The 15200-nt window shown below is 39.5% G+C and overlaps 1 pseudogene across 1 annotated transcript; it reads left to right on the top strand.

Moving 5' to 3' along the window:
• Positions 1-5709: 5709 nt before the first annotated feature.
• Positions 5710-12603, top strand: LOC117701420 (uncharacterized; annotated as a pseudogene). Its single transcript, XR_013070194.1, has 3 exons — positions 5710-5854; positions 8825-8919; positions 10283-12603. The product of XR_013070194.1 is annotated as an uncharacterized LOC117701420 (transcript).
• Positions 12604-15200: the final 2597 nt, after the last annotated feature.

Below are 15200 nucleotides of genomic sequence, written 5' to 3'. Positions count from 1 at the left end.
AAAGGTTGTCACTTTAAATCACACTTACACTTTGCATGGCTGCAAGTGTCGTTCTAAGTGCATTAAAGACTGATCGTTTACAAGATGACTGACCTTTAACGTGCATGTCTTAATTATCTTCAACAGTTTACAAGGTCTTGGCTTTTATAAGATTGGGAGTTTTCAGCTTTATCTCTGTTAAGTTTAAGCCTTAAAATTGGAATTGGAGATTTAATTTAAGATCCTTTAGCTTCCAGATAAAACTTTAAACCATGAATACAGTTCACAGAGAAGCTGAGTCCTTGCATTTCTGACCCTTTTATACTATACCTTCATAGACTATTACAGTTTCTTCTGAGTCAGTTTATCCAAATAGCTAAAGCTTAACCGAGAGTTACCAAAGACAAAGAGGCTAGACATCTTCAAGTTAGTTTTTTGTTAGCCTGCATAGACCTTAGGAATTCATAAACCTTATTCGTCAAACATGTTCCGTATCTAAAGAAGGTTTGTTTGTTTGTTTGTTTGAGCTTGATGTTGAACTCAGTTAGCAAAGACTGGTTAAGACAAGTGGTTAGATAAAGCAGAGGGCTCCTTAGGACTAGGAAGTTTTACGGGTATCTGTGGTCACTTTGACTAAGACAGTGACAGAGTCATGTGGTATGTCCCCTCTTTAACCTTAGTAAAGATGGCTGCCAGCAATGTGGTTGTTATTTATTCTAAAGTGAGCCACCAGGCATACACTTTTTTCTTTTTAAAAAATCTATTTTCCTAAACAAGAGTTGAATCCAAGTTGCATATAAGCATATTGTAGTAAATTAAAATTACCCATGTATAGATTTTTTTCTATCAACCTTTTCTGTTACAGGTTTTAAGCTTTTTGTTACAGATTTCACAGTTTTTTTTTTTTTTTTAAATAACCACACCCAATGAACTTAAAAATCCTGAGATAAAGTTTGTACAGTGGTCTTATAGATATTGAGGTAAAGTTTGTACTTTAGCAAAAGGTTTTGAGCTATAAGAGAGGAGATTATTTAGAGTGTTAAGTAACCAAGAAATAGTGTATTTGATAAGCAGCAGCAGCCCCTACTGGGAGTAGTTCACTTTTTAGCTGTACAGCTTAAGGCATATGTTGTCTTTTTGGAGGCTCTTCTGTTTTGCCTTCCTTTCCCTCCCTCCCACCCCAAAATAGTCACATGATTGTTCTGACCCAGGGCACAGAGAGTTTGGAGAAAACATTTAAACAATTTTGCTTGGATCCGGAGAGAGCAGACAGTTAACTACAGAGCCAGCTTTTTAGTAGAATAGCATAAAACAATGTTTAATATTATCCATACCTCCAAAGACACATCTTTTAAAGATGGAATCCAGGGATCAGCAGAAGAGACTAGAGACAGAATAGAGCAAAGGAGGTTTAGGGAGAAGGCGGTTTTCAGATCTTTTGTGATGTGTGATGTGTGCTTGTGTGATGGCAGAAGTTGTCATAGTCTGTGAGAATTTGGCCATTTTCTGACCACTGAGACTGATTATCGCTTCTGTACTGAGGCCGCGCTGCGTGTAGTAAGACAGTGAGGCCTTGGTGGACTCTGAGTCTGAGGAGAAGAGAGATTACAGGAGGCAGGTAGTTCTGAACAGGAAGAGCCCGTTTTGAGAGACAGGAGCTGAGAGGTCTAGCAAGTAGGAAAAGAAGACATCTTTCAGAAGTAGAGTGGAGAGAGGTGGGAGAGGTGGACGGAATAGGGGTAGAAAATCGAGCTGTGCCAGAGGGGGAACATTCCAGTGTGTTAGATCCCGGGAGGGTGTAGAGAAGCTGCCATAGTTACATATTGGACTTCTGTAGACTAGGTTCCAGATGCTGAGGGAAATAGAAAAGGCAGGATCCAGCCTCCCAATGAATGGGACAGAAACAGAGAAGGCAGCCCATAGAGGGGAGGGGGAAGGAGGAGAGATAGTGGTTAGCCATAGTTAGAGAGCAGGTTTCAAGGAGAGAGCTGAGAGACAGCAAGGGAGGCAGCCAGGGGAGAGTGAGGGGATGGGAGAGACTTAGTAAGTGCCATGGTGACATTTGCAAGTTGGGGTGTCCCCAAGCAGACCAAGAGATTTAGAATTGAGATGCCCAGGATGGGTGGAGGGGCATCCATTCTTCCCATGATGGGACACTCAGCAGGGTGTAGGAGGAAATTTCCTGACAAACTAGTGCCATTTTGTGGTAGGCTTCTGGTGAACAAAAACTGCCTTAAACTTTCTGCTTTTCCAGTGAACAGACATCTTTAGGCTTGTTTACCCAGTAACAATCCTTTTTATCTGATTAAAGTCTTGTTTAGGACAATGTCACCATCACTGCCATTTGGAGGGATGGGAAGTTTTGGACCTGACAGTATGTACACATTTTACCCTATCTTTACAACTTTGTAAAGTATGTGCATTTATTTTAAGTTTAGAAATAAAGATATTCCAACACCCGAGTTTGCTGCATAATATTTATTAATAATCACTAATTTTTAAAAAGACTGTAGACTTGGTCACAAATATCAAGTTAAACTTAAATCATTGGGAATCTTGCCTCAATTGTAATGGTCACTTTTCATAAATAAATATTACACAAAACACTAAAAAATGTGGGAAGAGATAGTCTCTCAGCAACCATACTAATCTATTAACAGAAAAAAAATGAAGCATAAGATCATAATTTACAAGATTATTAACTTCAGGATGCAGATTAAAGACAGATTAAACAGAGTTATATGTTAAAAAACATTCTTGGGCCAGCAGGATCAAACTGTGCTGTAGGACTGAGGGATCTGTTCAGAAATTCACCTATGAGCTTTTCAAATGGTTACCTGCCTCAGAGGAAACTGTTACACTGTCTTCTTCCAAAGTGCTTGAGAGAAGATAGGCTGGTTAGTGAGTTTATTCTTAAGTACTGGAGCAGGTAGAGGTGGAAGAGGTAGTGCCTAGCCACTACATCGGTTTGCTAACTCGATGATTTTTATTAAAAATTTGTATCATGTATATCTGTGTATATGTGTATGGAACATGTATGTACCACAATACATATATGATAGTCAGAGGGATCTTGTGTGAGTCAGTCCTCTCTCTTTCTACTGTGTTTGTCCTTGGTATTAAACTCAAGTTGACAAACACTTTTACCTGCTGAGCCATCTTGCTGGTCATCAGTATGCTTTAAATTACAGGCAGAAATAATTCTGATTAATTTACTTATAGAATATGATGTAAAGTATTACAGTATAGTGTCATACTTCATGAAGATAATTTTGTTTACTTTTTATTTCAGTTTTTTAAGGATGTATAGATACGTACTGGAATGTTGTATTAAAATACATTTCTTATCATGGGCTAAATTTAAAAAAGCAACTACCTGGGAACCATATATTATTGTTACTCATTTTACCATGGAAGTGTCTTTAAGGTACTTCTTGTTTACATTTTAATATAACGTGCACCTGCCTGTTACAAGGGAATAAGCTGGTCTTAGTGACCCTTGTTTCTTCCTGTGAGGGTTTGATTGTTTTCTTATGTGCCCTTTGCGTACTGCTCTATGATCCCAGGCCTGGAATAAAGATCTTACACAAATGCACATGTATCCATTACTGAGTTAGAGTTGGTGGTGGTGCCGTTACCCTGAATAGAAGTTGACAATGAGGTAAATGATGCAGGAGACTTAAGTGGCTGACAATATAGACCAAGTTAGGACCACTTGAGGGTCCAATAGAAAATGCTGGCTTCATCCTTAGGAGGAGCTGCCTATTTTCTTCCCCAAGGAGCTCTTTCCTTCATCACCACAATTCTCTTAGTGATTTTCTTCTAAAAAAGAATGCCCCTTTCCCCCTCCCCCACCCTGAACGCTTGTGTGTGGTTTGCATGGGGCATTGGGGCTCTAGGAAATGCTAGCTAGAATTCCCAGCACTTCAGTATGCACTCAGTATGAGCTTATTGGCCTTCATTTCTAACTTGTCGATTCTTGCACTCTACCATCTACTTTATCCCAACACTCAGTTCTGTCCTCCCCCTTCATTTCGTGGTCCTTGGGCTCGTGGGTGAAGGAAGAGCTGATGGTCACCTGAAAACAGCCAGAGAGGGAGGTTCCTACTAGAGTGAAAGGAAACGATGGTAAACAGGAACATGGGGTTGCCCTCTGCATTTTCACAGTTTCGGAGGGGGAATGTTTCTGGAAGTAACCTGGATTTTTTAGTGTACATAAATTACATATCTTACCCTGTGAGTAAGATTTTGTTATCAAATCAGCCTGGCTCCTCTGAGGATTCTCTGGATTAGGCCTCGACCTTCCTTCATGAATACTTAAAATAACCTTAATATAGTGTCTTGAAGGTCTAGGATGTATCTTCTGGGGATGACCTAGCACCCATTAACATGTCCACCAGACAAACTAGAAGCAGATAGTAGCATTAATCCGTGGGTATAATCATAGTTGTTGAGCAACTAATAAAACTTACCAGGTCATCAAAAGAAGGAAAAGGTGGAGGAGAGGAAGGAAGAAGAGGAGGAGGGGGAGGAGGAGATGGATGGGGACTAGGCAGAAAGAAGATGGACTGGACTGGGAGGGCATGAGAGGGTACGGGGAAGGGGAATAGAATCCAAATACATATATACAAGTGTGGAAATGAAATCTATTGTGTATAGTTAATATTTCCTAAAATATATGTTTCTGAATTTGCTTCTGTCAGGTATTTTGTCATAGCAACCAAAGTCAAAGCAACTCACTAAGCTGGGCACATAAAATATAATTGTTATTTTTCTGCTATCCTCTTTGCATGTTTATTACTCTTTTCAACTACTCTGAATGATATTTTAACATTTGTACTTTCTTTGGTTTTTATGTTGTTATTGTATGACTTCTAGACTGGCTGGGTTTGAACAAAACTCCGGCTTTAACATTTATGAATGTTTTGATAAAATGCCATAGAAGGGGAAAAACATTCCTGGTCTCATGGATTATTTGAGGGTTTTATGCATTAATGTATAAAAAAAGTCAGTGATACTTAGTATATTTTAATGATCAGAAAGGGTCATTTCTGTACTTATACAATAAAATGCAAATTTTAAAAAATTCTTTCAAATAATTAATGTATTCTCTTAGTATCTGCCTTATTGCTGTTAAGTAATTGTTTTAAATTTTTGGACCACTAACATTGTCATTACTAGTGAGCTTGCTGTATTGTCAGAAATCTATTTTCCAGTTTCGTACTACTGAATTAGAATATCTGATATTAGGGCTGGGACATAGCTTAGGTATAGACCACTTTAGTAGCTATAAAATACTAGTTCTGAACCCACAACTCCCCCCTCAAAAAATCAAGTAGTCGTGTTTCATAAAAGTATAATTCTAATCAGAATTTATATTTTAATACTTCCCATTTATGGGAAGTACACATGGTTTGAAAAATACCTTTTTCAGAATGTCCTTTTCATCTGAAAAATAGACATCTTACATTAATATACAATTGAAAAATGTAAATACTTATGTCCATGCCTTTACATTTAGTTTTTCATAAAAGTATAGTATCTACTTTACTTCTGTGGATTTTATATCATCTTTACTTAAGAGCTAGGTAATAAATTAGATAATACTACTGTGCTAACATGTCTCAGTTAATAGTTAGGATCGCCCAGCCTATGAAAAACACTCTTTCCTGACTCACTTCATCCTGGCTCACATTAAGAACAGAGTCAATGACCACATGACCATTGTGCTATGTATTTTTATTTCAGGAACAGTTGACCTTCAGGGATGTGGCCATTGATTTTTCTGGAGAGGAATGGGAGTGTCTGAACTCTGAACAGCAGAATTTGTATACGGATGTGATGTTGGAAAACTATAGGAATCTTGTCTTCTTGGGTAAGAACAACCTCTCCACAGAGTTCCTAACTCAGTACTAAAATTCATTTTTCTTGTGTGATGGTTTGTATATGCTGGCCCAGGAGTGACACTATTAGAAGGAGTGGCCCCGTTGGAGTAGGTGTGTTACTATGGGTGTGGGCTATAAGACCGTCATCCTAGCTTCCTGGAAGCAAGTATTCTGCTAGCAGCCTTCAGATGAAGATATAGAACCCTAAGGTCTGCCTCCACCATGCCTACCTGTATGCTGCCATGCTTTTGCCTTGTTGGCAATGAACTGAGCTGCTGAACCTGTAAAGCAGCCCTAATTAAATGTTGTCTTTTATAAGACTTGCATTGGTCACGGTGTCTGTTCACAGCAGTTAAACCCTAACTAAGACAGAAGTTGGTACCAGGGACTGGGGTATTGCTGTGATAGGCCTGACCATGCTTTTGTTTGGAAGAATGTGGGTTTGGGGACTTGGGATTTGGAAAGCAGTAGAATGCTTTAAATGGGGCTTAATGGCCTATCTTAGTAGGGATATGGAAAACTGTTACTGAGAGTGATTTGAATTGTCTGGACCTGGCCCAAGAGGTTTCAGTGGAGAATTTCAATATGTACCCTAGAGACTGTTTTTGTGGTATTTTGGTGAAGAATGTGGCTACTTTTTGCCCTTGTCTGAAGAGAAGGTGAAGAGACTTAGATTAATTGCACTGACCAAGGAAGTCTCAGAAATGCCCATCATAGACTTTGTTCTCTGGTTTAGTCTCATGAAGAAAAATTTAAACAAGCATAGCAAGCTGAGAAAGGAAAAATATAAAATATGTGGTTTAAGTATTAAAGGGGCACCAGGAAGTGAAATGGAGCTGAATCCTGTGTTCAAGGATATTAAATTGAGTTAAAGGAGTAGTGTCCTTAGGGCAAGATCTCACCCAGCTAAGTTTAAGTCCAGGCATATATCTTTTAATCTCAGGCAGCCAAGACAAGCAGATCTCTGAATTCAAGGGCAGCCTACATCAGGGCAAGTTCTAGGTGAAGAAAAACTTAAATCCAGGCTTAGTGGACCACATTTTAATCCCAGGGTTTAGGAGACAGGCATGCAGATCTCTGAGTTCAGTCAGTCTACAGAGCAAGCTCCAGGACAGCTAAACTTAGGCAATGAAGGAGTTGATAACAGAAAGCTGGTGATGATGTAATAGAACAAGAGGCCATGTTCCAGCCCCAGCAAGCAGCGGAACTCAGCAGCTTTGGCCACGTGGCTCTGGCTTTAGAGTCTAGAATAGAAGGGACTACTGGGACAATTGATGCTGGTTAGCTGGAGCTAAGAAATTAATGATGATTAAGAAGAGACCAGCATCACTGAGGCGAATTCTTAAGTGTTTTCTGAGAGCACAAAGAAGCTGTGTTCCAGAGATAGCCAAGGTTGTACCTCATGCTGCAGCTGGACTTGGTAATGTGTAAGAGTCACACAGGTGGTACTGGTTTTAAAGGCATGAAGGGGCCATGAAGAGCAGCTGAGGCTTGGCACTGTGAGAAGCCATTGAAGGCCATTGGTAAAGCTGCAGCCTCAGTTACAGTTGATGGCCCAGGACTGAAGGAGTCATGCAGAGGATCTGAGGCTTGGCACCATGAAGACGGCCTATGAAAGGCTATTGGTGAAACCTAGTTGCAGTGGAAGACCCCATTGGAGATGCCAGTACCATGGGGTGATCACCAAGAACAGCAGCAGCAATGGAGTGGATCAACCTGAGCTTAGAGTGCTCCAGAGGGTAGAACTGGAGAAGTGACGCCAGCCCTTTGGAGGATCCCAGAAGATCATGTGTCGATCTCAGACATTGAAACAAGAATTTGTACATTGAAGTTGCCTTGGAGACCCCAAGATGGTTGAGATGCCAGAGCCATGGTTTATCTGCTAAGGAAAGCTGCTAACAGGGAGTGGAACTAGCCTGGGAGAAAGAAGTTTGTTGCAGTCAACAAAGATGAAAAAGGAGTTGGGGATCTGAAGAGCACGTTGACATCAGACATGGAGATGCATTTTGTAGTTTGCTCAGCTGGTTTCCTGTCTTGCTTTGGGGATTATAGTTAAGTGATTGGATGAATCTCAGAAGAGAAGAGGTTGAACTTTGGACTTTTAACATTGTTGAGACTGTTATAGACTATGGGGACTTATGAAGTTGGACTAAATGTATTTTGCATTATGCTATGTTTAGGTATGGCCCCCATAGACTCGTAGTTTGAACAAGCCTTTGGGGGCCAGGGAGTGGAATGTGATGGTTTTATGCTTGGCCCAGGGAATGGCACGGTCAGAAGGTGTGGCCTTGTTGGAGTGGGTGTGTCACTGTGGGTGTGGGCTATAAGACCCTCATCCTAGCTGCCTGGAAGCCAGTATTCTGCTAACAGCCGTCAGATGAAGATGTAGAATTCTCAGCTCCTCCTGCACCATGCCTGCCCACATGCTGCCATGCTCCTGCTTTGATGATAATGGACTGAACCTCTGAACGTGTAAGCCAGCCCCAATTAAATGTTGTCCTTATAAGACTTACATTGGTCATGGTGTCTGCTCACAGTGGTAAACCTCTAACTAAAACATCTTGCTTTTTTGAATATATCTTGGGAGCCTGCGGTTTCAGGGGAGGAAGTGTTGAAATAGGTAGGTTTTTTTTTTTTTTTATTTGTAGTTTTAAAATCTTTATCCTCTTTAGTGGTAGTTATAACAGCCAAGAGGCATAAAATATTGTAATTTATATCTTAAAGTCCAGTTATCCCTCCTTTAACTGTGATTTGATAGTGGACAAAGGTGAAGTACAATTCTTTAAATTGAATGTATATTACTCTGTATCTGTATGGAAACAATGATTGGAAAAGTAATCTTTAGAATACTGTTATATGTTTATAATGGTTTTTTCATATGAACATTATTCTAGGGCAGATATGTTACTAGTTATGAGGAAATCTCAAGTAAGTGTCATGCTCTGTTTTCCAATAACTAGGTCTTGCTATGTCTAAGCCATACCTGGTTACCTGTCTGGAACAAAGAAAGAGCCCTGGAATGTAAAGAGACAAAAGACCCTGGCGGCGTTCCCAGGTGAGTAGGATCGGAGGAAGCAGAGCACACAGAGCCGAGAGGAGCTGTGTAGGAAGCCCTGGTCCCGGTGCCATTGGCTTTTCACAGATGCAGTTCTGTTTGTCCTTTGTCACCGAAAGGTATTGTCTACCCTGTGTTCCCCATCCTTTTAAGTCCTCCGAGCCTAGTTGTCCTGCAGTCATGTCTTGTGTGTTTACAGTGATCCATGAAGTCTTCCCCTTCACCTGTGAGGGGCTGCATAAAAGGGGCAGTTCTTTTGTGATGTTTGGGAGCCTCAGAAAGTCTGGACATGTCACATGACCTTCTTGTCAGTGTACTCTAATATATTAATGGTGATAAGGTGTTTTCTCTTAACATTTATTTAATATTTATTTTTTAATCATCTCAGCTTTTTAATAAACATTATAATGGGCTTTCTATGATTTTTTTTTTTTTTACTGATTGACAGTATATAGAGACAAACCTGAGAATTAGTTTATGTAGAGACATTTTTAATCACCACCTGTTTGTTCCAGATTTTATAAGATAATGGTTCTTTTTTCCTTCTTTATATTTCTTTTTCTGTATTTTCAGTTTTTGGAGTAGGTTCCTATGTCCATTAAAATTACTAGTTTTAACCTGTGTTATTATTGAATATCAATTATATTATTAATTGTCAATTATTATTATTATTACTATTATTGAGTGTCAATTATAAATACTGTTTATTGAAGGACAGTGTAAGATGAAATAAAATAAGATTGAGTTACATACATGCCTATTACCAGTAAAACTGCATGTGTTTTTATTTGCCTGGATAAATAGAACCCTTTTTTTGTTTATGACTTGTGGGTGTTTTTCTGACTGGATTGCGTTCAATTGTCATTTCACCCTGTCCTCCATGAGTATTCTTGAAAATGACAGTAATTTTCTTATCTGTGTCTTGATAAATCTATTTCTATGTCTGAGAGACAGTTTGATTTCAAGTTAGCTTCTGAGAAATTTCACTTTTATTTCTTTTTCATTTAGCCTTTAACCATAATAAAAACCACATAAAATCAAATTTATTGTCTAAAAGATTTTATCATTCTGTTTTATAGTGTTAAGTATATCCAAATTGTTGTGCAACACATCTTTATAAACTTTTCAATTTACAAAGTAAAATTCAATCTTTATAAACAAAAAGCAGTAGTTTTTTTTGTTTTGTTTTGTTTTCTGCAGTATCCCTGTGGTTAGTGTTTATGGACTGTGAGGGTCACAGGTTCCTACTGTGCACACTGTTTGCTGGATGTGCTAATCTGTGCATAATTTTAGATGTTAGATTTCTAAGAGAATTCTTCAAAGTCTACTGGGTGAAATAAGTGTCTGCCTTGATTTCTTTCAGCTCTGTTTTCTCATCATAACCAAGACTTCTCACCAGAGCAGAACATAAACTATTCATTCCAGGAACTCATCCATGGACCTCGTGGAGAGTGTGGCTTTGACAGTTGTACTTCCAGAAGAAAGGGGCCATGTAGAGGAGGGTGACATCCTGAGAGCCTGTTATGACAGGCATGACTCATTTCTTACAGCTGACAGCAGCAAAATCTTCACTTCCAGGAGAGAGCAGGAACAAGAAATGGTTCATGAAAACCCTCAGGTTATGCCAGCTACCTGTGAAGAGCCGTGTACTTCTGTCAGCAAACATCAGAGTCAGTTTTTGAAGCATACCCCTTCTTTCAAAAGATAGTTTGGGACATCTACCAAGGGGTCTAGTTCATTCTTCAGCTAATGACTTCAACAATTTCAAATGTAGCTTTGGATTAAGCTTTCATTCAAATATTTTGTAGATGGGGAACTTAAAAATGAAGGAAAAGGATTCTAAATGTAATCAATTTGAGAACTCTATCATGAAAAATTCATTAGTGTATAATCAACAAATAGGTCTTTCATGTGCCAAAGCACAGAATTCCCATAAGTATGGCAAGTTTTTTACACATCCGGTATCACCCAACCAAAATTCAAGTACAGATATTTTGGAAATTCAGTATATATGTAAAGAAAATAGGAAGGCCTTCACTGAGGAGTCCCACCTTAAGTAATCACCAGGGCGTGTATATTGGAGAGACAGTTTATCAAGGTAATGAAAATAATAGTGACTTAACCCAAGAGTCACACCCTGCTAATCATCAGTCTGCTCATTTGTACAAATGCTACAAATGTGACACAGTCTTTCATCAATACTCAGAACTTATTATCCATCAGTATATCCATATTCAAGATCAAATTTCCAAGGATATGGATTGCAACACAGCTTTCAATCAGAGTTCAAGCCTTACTAGAAGTCATGCTGGAGAAAAACCCTACAAATGTAAGGAATGTGGGAAAGCCTTACCTATTGTTCAAGCCTTAGGCAGCATCATAGAATTCATTCTGGAGTCAAACAGCACAAATGTAAAGACTGTGGCAAAGCCTTCTACCATAAATCACTCCTCACGCAACACCAGAGCATTCATGCTGGCAAGAAACCCTACTGCTGCAAATTTTGTGGCAAAGCTTTCAATCAAAGATCAACTGTTACTCAGCACCAGAGAATTCATACTGGAGAGAGGCCCTACCATTGTAAAGACTGTGGCAAAGCATTTCATCAAAGATCGAGCCTTAGCCTACACCAGAGAGTTCATACTGGAGAGAAGCCCTACAAATGCAAAGACTGTGGCAAAGCCTTCAACCGTAACTCACTCCTTACTCAGCACCAGAGAATTCATACTGGAGAGAGGCCCTACCATTGTAAAGACTGTGGCAAAACGTTTAATAAAAAATCAAGCCTTACTCAACACCAGAGAATTCATACTGGAGAGAAGCCCTATTCTTGTAAAGATTGTGGCAAAGCTTTTAATCAAAGATCAAGCCTCAGCTTACACCAGAGAGGTCATACTGGGGAGAAACCCAATAAATGTAATGAATGTGGCAAAGCCTTTAATCGTGTTTTTTTCCTTACTCAACATCAGAAAATTCATACCGGAGAGAAGGCTTACCACTGTAAAGATTGTGGCAAAGCGTTTAAGCAGAGGTCCAGCCTTACTCAACACCAGAGAGTTCACACTGGCGACAAGCCCTATCATTGTAAGCACTGCAGCAAGGCTTTTACTCAGAGGTCAAGCTTTACTCGCCACCAGAGAATTCATACTGGAGAAAAGCCCTACAAGTGTCAAGACTGTGATAAAGCTTTTAGCCGTAACTTACTTCTCATTCAACACCAGAGAATTCACACAGGCGAGAAGCCTTACCATTGTCAAGACTGTGGTAGAGCGTTTAATCAAAGATCAAGCCTTACTCAACATCAGAGGGTCCATACTGGGACAAGCCCTTCTGTTGTAAAGATTGTGGTAAGGCTTTTACTCAGAGATCAAGCTTTAACCGACACCAGAGAGTCCATACTGGAGGGAAGCTGTACAAATGTAAAGAGTGTGACAGTACCTTTAAATGCAGTTCCCACCTTGCTGAACACCAGTGCCCCTCATTAGACAGCTGCTTCGAAGACACAAAATTTCTCCAATATGTGTGAGTTTATTGTTCTGTTACAGCCAGTTAGCAAACACAGATAGATTTATTGTGAAAACATGAAACATGTTTGATTATATAAAAGGTACTCTCTGTGGCAATACCTAACTGGATTTCCAGAACCACATCCTGGTTTAATTAAGTAATAATATTTTTCTTTCTTGTCATTTGTCAACTGGTTCTATGTTAATATTTGTATTCTCAAATGTATTTCCCAAACATTGTCCAAACTGTATACATAAAACATACACTGCCCAGTGCACACATAACAGTGCACAGTGGGCGCCACACCAGAGGAGTCTTTGTCAGGTCCCCTATGGTTTACACATCTAAATTGTGTAGCATAGAACTTGGCTGTCTTCCCCTGACCCTCAGAAACATGTAGAATTGTGTTTACTGTCCCTTCTACAGCATAGTTAACATGAGATTTTCATGATGATAACCACAAGAAGCATCTTTAACCCTGCATGTATATTTTTTTCTTAAGTCATGAAACAAACTATAGAGCCCAGATAGCAAAAAGAAAGAAAAAAACCTTCAAGTATATATTGAGTTGGTCTGAGGATCTTGACTTCTGAGTCTACTGCTAAAAAGTCTGCAAATACATAGATGGTGCATGAATTCACACTTTTATACAATGAAATTACATTTGGGGGGGTGTTGTGTGCCACAACATCCATGTGAGAGTCAGAGGACAGCTTCCAGTCCGATCTGTCTGTCATTTCCTGTCATTGAACTCAGCTTACCAGGCTTCACTGCAAGTGCATTCACCTGCTGAGTTAGCTCTTCCTTGAGTGGATTTTAGGGTCTGGGATTTTTCTGGCCTCTGTCACAGAAAACCCTGCTGTTTTCTGCCCTTTTGTAATTAGAAAGTTAGGCAAGACCACCGGCTGCAAATTGCATCACAGTGCATTTAATCTCCCTTTGACTTGAAGACATGGCCATATTTAAAAATGAGAATGTACAGAAAATGTAGGGAGACATTTTTGTGTTGAGAGTTCAAAACCGACTCCATAAAGCTAAAGGCCTTTTGGGGTAAGTTCTTGAGATCATGTCTAGTGAGATGCTGCAGTTGATAGAAGGCTGTGTTAGACTCCTGGTGGTGAGTACAGAATCTGTAAGGGCAGAGAAACACTGACAGGCTCTGATTTGATGTATTGTCAGAAGAGAGAAGAGATGCTAATGATGAGAGACAAAGCAGCGCCTAATTCAGAGCTAAGACAACTACCTGTAAGCTCTGTACTGGGAATATTGTTTTCCTCAGCTGATAGTCTATTTTATCACACTGTCTAGGGTCTGTGCCAGGGCTGTTTCTTCTCTGTGTTGGCTGAAAGTCAACCCAAACCTCACCTGCCTGGATCATTTGGGCATTAAGTCCAGGATCATTGATTGAGACCTGTCTTACTGTATCTAGTACCTGGCAAGTATTTAGGGACTCTTCTTCCACTTCATGGAAGAGGAATGCATGGTGCATAATTCCTTCACAGAAGCATTTTTGTTTTATAGGAGAATCATTCCAGTTTCCCGGTACTCAAATGATGAAACCAGTGGCCAACTAAAGGCAAAATATACTCAATAATTTCTTCACATAGCTCTTCCAAGGCAACAAAAACAATCACAAAGCAGTCATGGCTGGAAATTTCTAGAAAACTTCAATGCAAAACAAGTGAATAAATAATTGAACTTTGTATGGTTTTATCAGCACAAAGGAGGAAAGCAATGATTGACAAGTTTGCATTTCTTCGAGAAATTTTTTTTTTTTATAATTATATTACTTGTTCTGCTAACTTCCACAATGGCATTTTCTAGAAAAGTTGTTATTTCTATTTGTGTTGTTTTTACCTTGTTGAAAAATTTGTACTCTAATAGAATTATCTTAGAGAAAGTTAAAGAGATAACTTGGTTGTTGTTTTATTTTATTAAGTGGGAAAGTAACTGTAGTTTGCTCTCTGTTGCTGTGATAAATACCACAATCAAAAACAACTTGGGGAAGAAAAGGTTGTTGAGGGTAGGAACTAAAGCAGGAGCAGGGGGTGGAAGCACATAAGAAAGATGCTCACTGGCTTGCTCCGTCTAGCTCATGCTCAGTCAGCTTCCCTGAACTTCCCAGGACTACCTGCCTATGGTGTCTACAGCAAACTGAGTCCTCCCATATTAGTCAACAGCCAGAACCATTTCAGACATGGCTGTAGGCCACTCTGATCTGGGCAATTCCTCAGTCCCTTGATTGAGACTCTCACTTTCCATGTGATGCTTGGTGTGTCAAACTGATAATAAAACCAAACCAGGATAGTAAAGTGAAAGGAAGGGTCAGGGAGGACCAAAGGGTAACCACTGTGGCAGTGCAGCAATCAGAAGCCTACATCCTGTTTTGGGTCCTCCACAGATGCTCAGAGAATATTCTGAGTCCCTGCCCAAGTTAAGGCTGACCAACAGTCTCCCCTCAAATGAAGAAACAAAACATTGGTGGATACTCCAGCCTCAGTATTTTCCTAGGCCTAAAAGAAGATAAGATTATTTGAGAGGATAGCACCTTGATTTCTCATTAAGCTATGTATCCAGAAATACTCTGCTGTTTAGTTCTTAATTCTCTGCATTAAAAATAAATGAGTAATCCAGAAACAAAAAGAAAACAGTCAGTTCTGACATCTGTACATTTAAATGATGAAACAGCACCCAAATTCTAGGTCTTACGTCAGTTAATGCAAATAATATAAAGTCTCCAGCTCTCAATTTCACAATATTCTACGAGCACGTAA

This window comes from Arvicanthis niloticus, unplaced genomic scaffold (assembly GCF_011762505.2).
Source record: "Arvicanthis niloticus isolate mArvNil1 unplaced genomic scaffold, mArvNil1.pat.X pat_scaffold_1040_arrow_ctg1, whole genome shotgun sequence".
Taxonomy (NCBI): Eukaryota; Metazoa; Chordata; class Mammalia; order Rodentia; family Muridae; genus Arvicanthis; species Arvicanthis niloticus.
This window is presented reverse-complemented; position numbering and strand designations above follow the sequence as displayed.